A 9,501-nucleotide genomic window follows, 5' to 3' on the forward strand; every position below is an offset into this window, starting at 1 on the left:
TTTGCACTGTAAAAAGATAAACAAAATACTTATTTTTCGATTCACCTCATACAAGTACTATAGTACAATCTCTATCATAAAAATGCAACTTACAAATGTAGAATTTTTTTTGTTACATTACTGCACTCAAAAACAAAGCAAAAAACTTTAGAGCCGACAAGTCCACTCAGTCCTACCTCTTGTTCAGCCAATCACTAAAGACAAACAAGTTTGTTTATAGTTACAGGAAATAATGCTGTCCGCTTCTTATTTACAATGTTACCTAAAAGTGAGAACAGGCATTTACATGGCACTGTTGTGGCTGGCATTGCAGGTATTTACAAGCCAGATATACTAAACAATCATATGCTCCTTCAAACTTCGACCACCATTTCAGAGGACATGCTTCCATGCTGATGACAGGCTCTGCTCGATAACAAAGCAGTGCGGACTGACGCACGTTCATTTTCATCATCGGAGTCAGATGCCACCAAAAGAAGGTTGATTTTCTTTTTTGGTGGTTTGGGTTCTGTTGTTTCAGCATCGGAGTATTGCTCTTTTAAGACTTCTGACAGCATTTTCCACACCTGATTTCTCCCAGATTTTGGAAGGCACTTCAGATTCTTAAACCTTGGGTCAAGTGTTGCAGCTCTCTTTAGAAATCTCATATTGGTACCTTCTTTGCATTTTGTCAAATCTGCAGTGAAAGTATTCTTAAATCGAACAACATGTGCTAGGTCATCACCCAAGACTGCCATAACATGAAAAACATGGTAGAATGCGGGTAAAAGCATCATCAGCATGGAAGCATGTCTCTGGAATGGTGGCAGAGGCATGAAGGAGCATACAAATGTTTAGCACATGTGGCACATAGATACCTTGCAACACCAGCAACATTTTTTTAAATCAAGTTAAGCGATTAATTTGTTTTGAGTTGAGTTAACTGCGACTAATTGACAGCCTTAGAAAATACAGCACTACAGAAGCTAATAAAAAATGTAGGCCAATATTTTCAAAGACAGAAGCCCAGAGTTAAGTTCCTAAGTCCGTATTTAGACACCTCCGTGGCCAGATTTTCTGGAATGCTGAGCACCCAATAGCTTCCACTGACCTCACTCATCTAATGTGAGTCTCTAAGCCCTGGTCTACACTGACCTGGCGATTCGGCAGCAGTCGACGGGAGTTACGCAAGCTACGCAGAGTAGCTTGCGCAACTCCCATCAACTGCTGTGCTTCACTTCTGCGCCGTGTCTTCACTGCACTGCGCCGACGAGAACTGTGTTCCCATCGACACAGCGCTACGCTACTTGAAGGGTGGTTTTACTCAGTCGACTTCCTGATCTATTGAGCGGGTCTTCACTGACTGTTCAATCAATCCAGAAAGATCGATTTGGCGACAGCAACTTTGCCACCGTCAGTATAGACATACCCTAAACATAGCTTTAGGAGTCTAGTTTTAGCCTATCGTTGAAAATGTTGGGCAGTTTTCTCTTGATAAAATATCATTATGGTAACTCACTCACCTGGTCAGGTCTCATACCTGTAAAAGAGGTTTGCCTTTGATGTACTTGCATATATTACACATAAAAACCTACTATGCCTCAAACATTCTTAGCTCTAATCAGTATTACTCTCTACCTCAATCAATTGTGAATGGGAAAGGAGCAAAGAAGATACCCTAGACTTCTTTAAGGCACACAAAGTGGCCTTTAATTTCATGTTGCATTTGGTCATGGAAATATCACATTGCAGTGTTTTCCAAAGATATCCTACCCCTCTAAATGTGAACATTTGTTCCTAAGTTTTATAATTAATGAGACCCTCTAAATACAAGAGAGTTGAAAAAAGTGACTTGAAAGTCATTTAAATAACTAGCTGCTGAAAATGAAGCCACAAAAACAAACACACTCTTCATAGACCTACAGCTGAAATATAACAAGATACGATTCTTTCATAGACAAGCTACGGACAACTTTAACCACTGTTGGCAAAATTAACACCAGGTGTCAGCCATGAAATTACTTTTTTTTTTTTTATAAAGATTTTTTTAAAGTTGTAATTCAAATTTTATTTGAGTTTAGGAAGAATCAGATATCACATTGTTTTATTTTCCACATTAACTATTTCCAGATACTATACATTAAAGAAGGGCATCCATACATTTATACACGATCATTTTAGATGTTTTTCATGTTTTAATGACAGATTTGCCAGTTACCAAAGTTTATACAAGAAATTGATCCCTCACTCATTCTGTTTTCTCATATATTATACTCTCCTCCTACTTGCCTTGTCTACATTAGCCTTTTCTTAAAATTATCCACCACTGGTGCCTGTGGAAGGAGTTCTAATTTTGGCAAGGCAGCCAACAGTTTTCACCAACACGCCATGCAGATCTGACATGTTAAATGAGTGTAGTCAAAATACCAATGGCCTATTTATATTAGTGCTTCCTTTTCAGCCACCACTAATAGAGCTGTGTCAATGGTAGCAACATTAGAAACTTTTAAGAAGGTAGTATAATGTAGACAGCCTTTGATACTACAGTGATATCATGTTTGATTTGTGGAATCAATGTCCATGACAAATGTGATATCTTAAATATAGGATTATTACTTCACTGTGAGATCTAAGGCAGGAGAACTTTATTAAATAAATATCTTTAGTAAGAGACTACACCCAAAGATACTACTAAAATTATTTTGTGTAAATATTCTGGAGGGTATTCTTGTTTGCTCTTGCAAGAGAGTTTAAATAAAGTATGCAGGGTCTCCTGTTCAGAGTGTCTATGGGACAGTTAGGAGGGTTAGTAAAAAGGTATGGGATACAGTGTTTTCAGTGTGCTGATGATATCCAACTGCATCTCTCTCTCGTCCAACTCAGTGCAGTTCAGCACCTCAGCTAGGGTCTAAACTGAGATTGTGGAACGCATGAGAGTGAGATGGTGTGTTGGGGGAAGCAGAGAGGAGGAGATAGTGAAGGGAATATCAGTACCTTTACTTGAAGGAGGAAATCTAACGATTAGTTATCAGGGTTCACAGCTTAGTTTTTCTGCTGCTCAGCAATCACATCACAACATTGTCAGCTATTTACCATCTGCATCTAGCTAAAAGGTTAAGAACTTTCCATTCAGATATGGACCCTGACTCAGACACCCAGCCTTTATTACCTCCAAACAAGACAACTGAAAAGCACTTAACACGAGGCTATATCTTAAAACCACACAGTCTGAAGGTGACGCAGAATCCAGCACTCACTTACTGAGCAGGGCATCTCACTGGGAGCATGACACCCACGCTCTAGGATCTGCACTGGCTGCACCCTTGCCTTCAGATGGAGTTTACAGTTTTGGTTATGATCTAAAGAAACCCAAATGGCCTGCGACCAACCTACCTAACGGCTTGCCTGTCTCTTTCTCCGCACTATACTGCCACAGCTATGGTCAACCGAGGTGCTCGACTTGTTATGAGAAACAGAAGGCAGCTGGTAGGACATTCTCTGTAAGGGCTCCAGGATCATGGAACTTGTTCTGCTCTTGGTCCAAACTAACTTGAATTTGGGGACCTTCTGGGAATACTGCAAAAGACCTGTCTGACTGGGTTTTTTGAGAGGGTATATTCATGCTTCTCAAAACCATAAAGATTTTGTAGCTGGCTGGCTGGCAGCTGAATTCCTTTTTTGAAGTGATTATTTTAATGCTACTGGGGTTTTACTGTAGTATTAATTAATTATGTGCTAGGGTGCCCAGAGTCTTGTATAGTCTTTTTATTATTTAAACTGAAATAAAATGAATTATGCATTTTAGCCTCCTAACTACAGAAAGCACCACTAGTTATTTGATCTCCTTAACATCTTTGGCAAGGAGTCATCCAATGTAAACCTAACTTGAAGGCCTTTTCTCTTGTTAAAAAGACAGTCCTGTTGATTACACTTCAGCATATTGACAGTATCACAGTAAAATATGCAATAAATTTATCCACTGACTAAAATTAAGATTATATTTGCCAGAGATATGAACTCTAGCCATCTTATGCAAAAAAAAAAAAAAAAAAAAATTATTATTATTATTTTTTTTTTTTAAAGAAAGCATGATTTTTGCAAGATGTTTCTAGTTCTATAGAAGCTCTGCCACCTCTTCATTATCAGTGGCAAATTCCAAGTATCTTAATCATTTTAAAAGGATAGTCAGATTTCATTTGAAAGGCCTGATTCCTGCAAACATTTACACAGATAAGTAGTTCCATTAAGTGAGACTACTCATGAGCATAAAATTACTCAAACATCATTTGGACAGATTGACATTTGGACATATCACATTGATTTGGACATATGTTTCTGGGGGGGGAGAGGAGGGAGGAGTTGTAACTACATTCCTAACTCCTTAGATAAATATTTAGTTTCTTTTTTTTTTTTAAATCAAGCTTTAATAAAGACTACAAATAAAAATATTTCTATTTGTTCAAAATAGTTTTTCACTTGTATTTAGAAAACAATACCCTACAATGGTTGCAGCCAGAACACTGCAACTCTAATAACGAAACTGACTATGAAGAAAATTAAATTGACTAAGCAATTTATCCTCATCCAAAGGATGAAAAAAGCATAATGACAGCCCGAAGCCCCAACGCCACTTCCTGGTGAGGGACTGCAAGGGCAGGCAGAAGGAGAGGCCAAGCCCAGCTGCTGCTCAACCCAATCCCTCACCAGAAGATGGCTGGGCTCCGGCTCTCCTTCCCACACCGAATTCCTTACTGTCTGCCAGCCCTGGCAGTGGGGCTCCTGGTTGCCAACCCTGGGAGCGGGGCTCACAGTGGGAACCCACCCTGCTCTCTCAGCTCTGGGGCTGACAGCCCAGCAGGGGTTCACAGTTGGAGCTCTCCTCTGCCCAGGGGCTGACAACCCAAGCTGTAAGTCAGAGGCAGGCTCAATTTCACAGTAGGGAGCCTACCAGCAGAGAAATTGACCTTCTTGTCAGTTTCATGGCTGCTATTATTTCACATTTGGTTCCTGCCTCTGGCTGTTGGCCCCAAAGCCAAGGGGCTACAGCTATGAGCCAAGTGGCAGGGAGAGGGGGCTCCAGCTGTGAGCCCCACGCCACAGCCAGAGAGGAAATGTGAAATAGTCGCAGCCCTGAAGCTGACAAGTATGTGACAATTTCACTGCTGGTAGACTTCCTGCTGTGCAGTTGAGCCCCGTGCTGCTGTCAGTGCCCCACACTCTGGCCATCAGTGCAAGTGCTTCTGGTGAGGAGACACACCACCAGCAGAGAGGGGGTAATGTGGACACAAACCTTGTCAAACCCTCAGTTTGAAGACAGAGAGCTTAAGAAGCTCCAGGTCAAGGTTAGGGTTTGACAGTGCCTAACCTTAATGGCACCCATTAAGCTACATTGATTGAATATAAACTTACAGGAAGCAGTGAGTGATATAGGCAAGGTCTGGCTAATGGGAAATGAACCTATTCCTTTCCAAACACCATTTTCCTGCTATCCTTACAAACAAGCCCTAGGGTAAAAATAATTGAACGGGATTATAGAAAAAGACATCCACTTTTTCAGGTTCTTTACTTCAGGCACATGCCTTTCCCATGTTAGACGCCAACCCTACAGAGATCCTGGCAGGCAGACTCAGTTTGCCCAGATTCTTTTCCTTCCTAACTAGCTGTTTCCCCAGTTGTTTCTGTGGGTGTTACTCAGCAACAGGAAAAAAAGTCATGTTTAAAAGGGAGGAGGTGATCGCAGGGGTGGGTGTGCCACCCAAGATTACTTTCAACGCAGCATCCTTTAGAGTGCTACGGTTGCCCCGGAGGGCTGGCACGGCACGGCACGGCACGGCGACCCTGGCGTAGAGCCCTGCGGCCCAGGACGGCCACACCTGTGGCGGTGAGCAGCACGGCAGTGAACCCCGCGAAGCCCAGCCGCGGCAAGTGACATTGAGACACAAGGAGAGGCGAAGGCTGCGCCCTGTTAATTAGCGTGTCACGCAAGGCAGCGCCTTCCCCGGGAGGCTGGTGTTTTTCATGACATATGCCCTCGGCCTAGGAGCCTGGTGATGCTGCAGCATCCTGTGCGCACAGCCAGCAAATCACAGCCAAGCCCCAGCCCCAGCCGGCACCACGAGACGGGGCAGCTAGCTGCATCTGCAGCAGGACGCCACGCCGAGGGCTGGGGAAGGGACCTCCAGCCCCGCGGCGCTCGGGGAGGGGTCTGCCCCCTCCCGGCAGACCCCAGCCTAGGGGAGAGGGGTCTTGCTGCGCTAGCCCCGCCGCCGGGAACGGCCCCGCCGCCGCACTCACCGCAGGGATGGGATGGAGTGGGATGGGGAGAAAGGGGGTCTCTGCGGTCTCCTCCTGCGCGGCCCAGGCTCTGCGTCTCTCTGTCTCGGATGGAAGCCGGCGGCTGGACCGGGCCGGCCCCTGCTCGCAGCAGCAGCTATCGCTAAGCTAAGGGCGGGGTGTGAATGGGCAGGGCGGGCTCCGTCCGTCCGCGCGCAGCCCTCCCGAGAGTCCTTCAGGCGGCGGCCCCTCCCCCGCCCCACTTGCACAGCACACGGACATGCCCCGGAAATGGGACCCGCCTCCGACGCCGGGCCCGCGGCTGACAGCTGACAATGACGTAAGCGCATGTTACAGCGCACGCGCAGCCGCTGCGAGCACTACAGCCGCGGGGACGCGCGCGCGGCACGCCTCTGACTTTCTCTCTCCTCCACCTCCATTGGTGCGCGCGACCGTCGCTGCTGCTCTCCCCCGCCCTGATAGCCTAGCCCTGTTCCGTTCAATCTCAACGGCTTTTCCCGCCCGCCCCCGGCTCTCCCTGCGCTGGGGGAAAAAGGACAAAAAGGAGCGTGCGCCGTGCGCGTGGCCCCTGGCCGAGCCGAGCCGAGCCGAGGTACCGTGGTGGGGCTGGGGGACCGGGACTCGGGAGCTGATGCTGCCGGCGTCCGACGCTTCGAACCCCCCCGGTCCCCGGCGGTGTGGAGGAGAAGACGAGCCTCTCCGCCCTGTGCCCGGCCCCCCTGCCTGGCGCCCTACGGGTGCGGCTCGAGGAGGCCCCGTGGGTACGTGGGGGGCTTGTAAGAGACACAGCGCCCAGCAGCGCCCCCTCTCCTAGCAGATCTACTTGGCACAAGCAGGGCACCCACATGCTGAGCCCCGGTGCGGCGCCCCGCCCCGCCACCTCCAGCAGGGACTCGGGCGGCCAGGCTGGCAAAGCGGTAGAGCCCGGGGCGGATACAAAAAGGTGGCTCCGTTTCCGATCCACGCCGAGATGGTAAACGATGCTGTCCCATCCGGGGTACCGCTAGACAGGGATTGGCAGGGCTCTACCCACTGGGGCTCTCCCCTGAGTTGTCTAGTCAGTTTCTTGCCCATGCTCCCAAAGGAAAGGTGCTCCCATCGCTGCGCCCGCGCTTCCGTGATTCAGCATCAAGCCTGCTTTGGCCATCCTGCCCTTGCCACTTCCAGCCAGCTCCATTCTTTGCACTTTTTAACGTTATTTCCTGGACTTTGTTGGCTTTTGGCCTCTGCAAACCAGGGATCACCAATAAGATTTCAATCTTTGGGCACCCTAGATCAACCTCTCACTGAGTTTTTGTTTAGGGGCCTCAACGTTTTCACCGCAGTGCTTTGCCTAAAATGCCTGTATTTACATTGCTGAATAACAGGACTGAACCACTTATACCTCAATGGTTTGCAGGCTTGGCTTTTTCCATGGCACGTCAGTATCTGTAGTGCAATGCTTCATCCATTTATTTATTCATTTATATATTTGCATAGCCTCCGTTTTCTCTGTAGTTTTGAAGTACCAAAGTGTCTCATTTTTAGTACCTTATTTTTCTGCATGTCTGTTTCCTCACACCCTCCAGAAGAAGAAACAGCACTCAGAAGCTTCAAGTAGTGTCCATGTAGAAGAAAAAAAATCCTTATAACTGATGGGCATATTTCCTGCAGTCTCTGCTTACAAGTGAGTCACACTGCACAAGGATGTCAGAAGCTCTTTGCAGATGTTAGTGCAACTACTGGGAATGCCTCCAGGTTCTTCTTGAAATAAAATTCTTAAAGATACCTGTAATTCTGACATGAGGCCAGCCTGGAGTCCTTTAAAAAACAAAAACAAACAGCCACTTGAAGCACTTATGTACCATTTATTGCCATAGTTTGAGTGCCTCTGAAACATTAATACATTTATCCTCATAATGTCTCAGAACCACAATTATTCCTATGGTGTAGATGGAAAAATGAAGCAAGAGAGAATAAGTCATTTAGCAAAGGTAGCAAATCCAGGAAATGAACCCAAATTTCCTGACTCCCAGGCCATTGCCTTACCTGCAAGACCATTCTTACTGTGCATCAACTTTAACCACTGAGTATAAAGACTCAGAACACCTACCATCTGCATCAGAATAAACTTAGATTTTCTCTGATATGTTCAGTAAAGTAGCCTGTCTCCACTAAAGCGTTCTGCAGCATCCCTTCCACACACAGGAGAGTATGGGCCACTACTTTGAGAAAGAAGGAAGGTGTTTTGTGCCAGGCATTTCCTGAAAATCAGAAAGACAGGAAGATTCTGACCCATCTTGGATCTCAACCTGAGTTAGTATTAAGTCAAGGAGAAATTCAGTATGGCTACCCTACAAAACAAAGTATCTCTTCTAGAAGTAGGCGATTGGCTATACAGTCTGGGCTTTGCTGATACATATAAATAAATACATCCCAATCACCAGCAGTGTTTCTGAGTCCTAGCTGAGGTGTTCTGCTGTGCACTTTGCACATGTGCTGAAATAGAGTATTCAGTTAAAATCTATGTCTCCTCCACATTCCTTCTCTCTCTTTCATGGACCAAACAAAGTCAAATGCTGCAGCATAAAGCACATTGGTTATATGAGGAGCAGGTTTGTTGTCTTCACCCAATTTCCCATAGGGTCTCCACTGCTTTTGATGTAGTTGAATTAACTATTCACAGATCAACCCCTAAACAAAATAAAACAAATCACTTCAAAAGTTTCACTAGAAATTATTCAAATTCTATACTCTTAACTTGATTTTTTAAAATCAAAATTAGGTCCAGTTTCATCACACATTTAAGATCTGGATCAAATAACATTAACTGTACAATAATGGGAAAATTAAGAGAAAAGATTAGTGAAGTACAAGTGCAAAATGGGAGTACTAACAGCTTGGTTCAAAGGTTACTGGTCAATGTAGAGGCTGTCATTGACTTCAGTAGAGTGAAAGTTTTAGATCTCTAGCAGGGTTAATGAAAAAATAATGTTTTGGTACATCAGAAAATTAAGTGTATAGAAAATTTTTGAGTATAAGAATATTAGATATTCCAAAAATCTTTGGAAGGAGTGGTGGTGTCTGTAAGAATTTCTTGTTTCTTGAATTCCCTTACAAAATTTGACTCCACATTACATATTCTAAAAATATTCCATGCACTACTCAAATTTCTTCTTTTTGTCCCATCAATCCAGTTTGGCAGCTCCAGCAAATTCCCATTCCCAGACTTCCCCCAGAAATGTATGT

At 45.2% G+C, this 9,501-nt stretch overlaps 1 protein-coding gene and 1 long non-coding RNA gene across 8 annotated transcripts in view; one reads left to right on the forward strand and one right to left on the reverse strand.

The window, feature by feature from the left end:
• The window catches only part of CCSER2 (coiled-coil serine rich protein 2), a 132,253-nt gene extending 125,678 nt beyond the window's left edge, over positions 1-6,575 (reverse strand). For all 7 annotated transcript variants that reach the window (XM_067552530.1, XM_067552529.1, XM_067552532.1 and 4 more), the window contains exon 1: positions 6,274-6,575. The gene's annotated coding sequence lies outside the window, so the exon portion shown is untranslated. The remainder of the gene's footprint in view (positions 1-6,273) is intronic.
• Positions 6,576-6,662: 87 nt separating this feature from the next.
• LOC137156202 (uncharacterized) lies at positions 6,663-8,602 on the forward strand. Its single transcript, XR_010920694.1, has 2 exons — positions 6,663-7,034; positions 7,842-8,602. It is a non-coding gene; the product is annotated as an uncharacterized lncRNA (long non-coding RNA).
• The last annotated feature ends 899 nt before the right edge of the window (positions 8,603-9,501 follow it).

This window comes from Emydura macquarii, unplaced genomic scaffold (genome assembly GCF_026122565.2).
Source record: "Emydura macquarii macquarii isolate MOO-44397 ecotype Brisbane River unplaced genomic scaffold, CSIRO-AGI_Emac_v2 contig_1390, whole genome shotgun sequence".
Lineage (NCBI taxonomy): Eukaryota > Metazoa > Chordata > Testudines > Chelidae > Emydura > Emydura macquarii.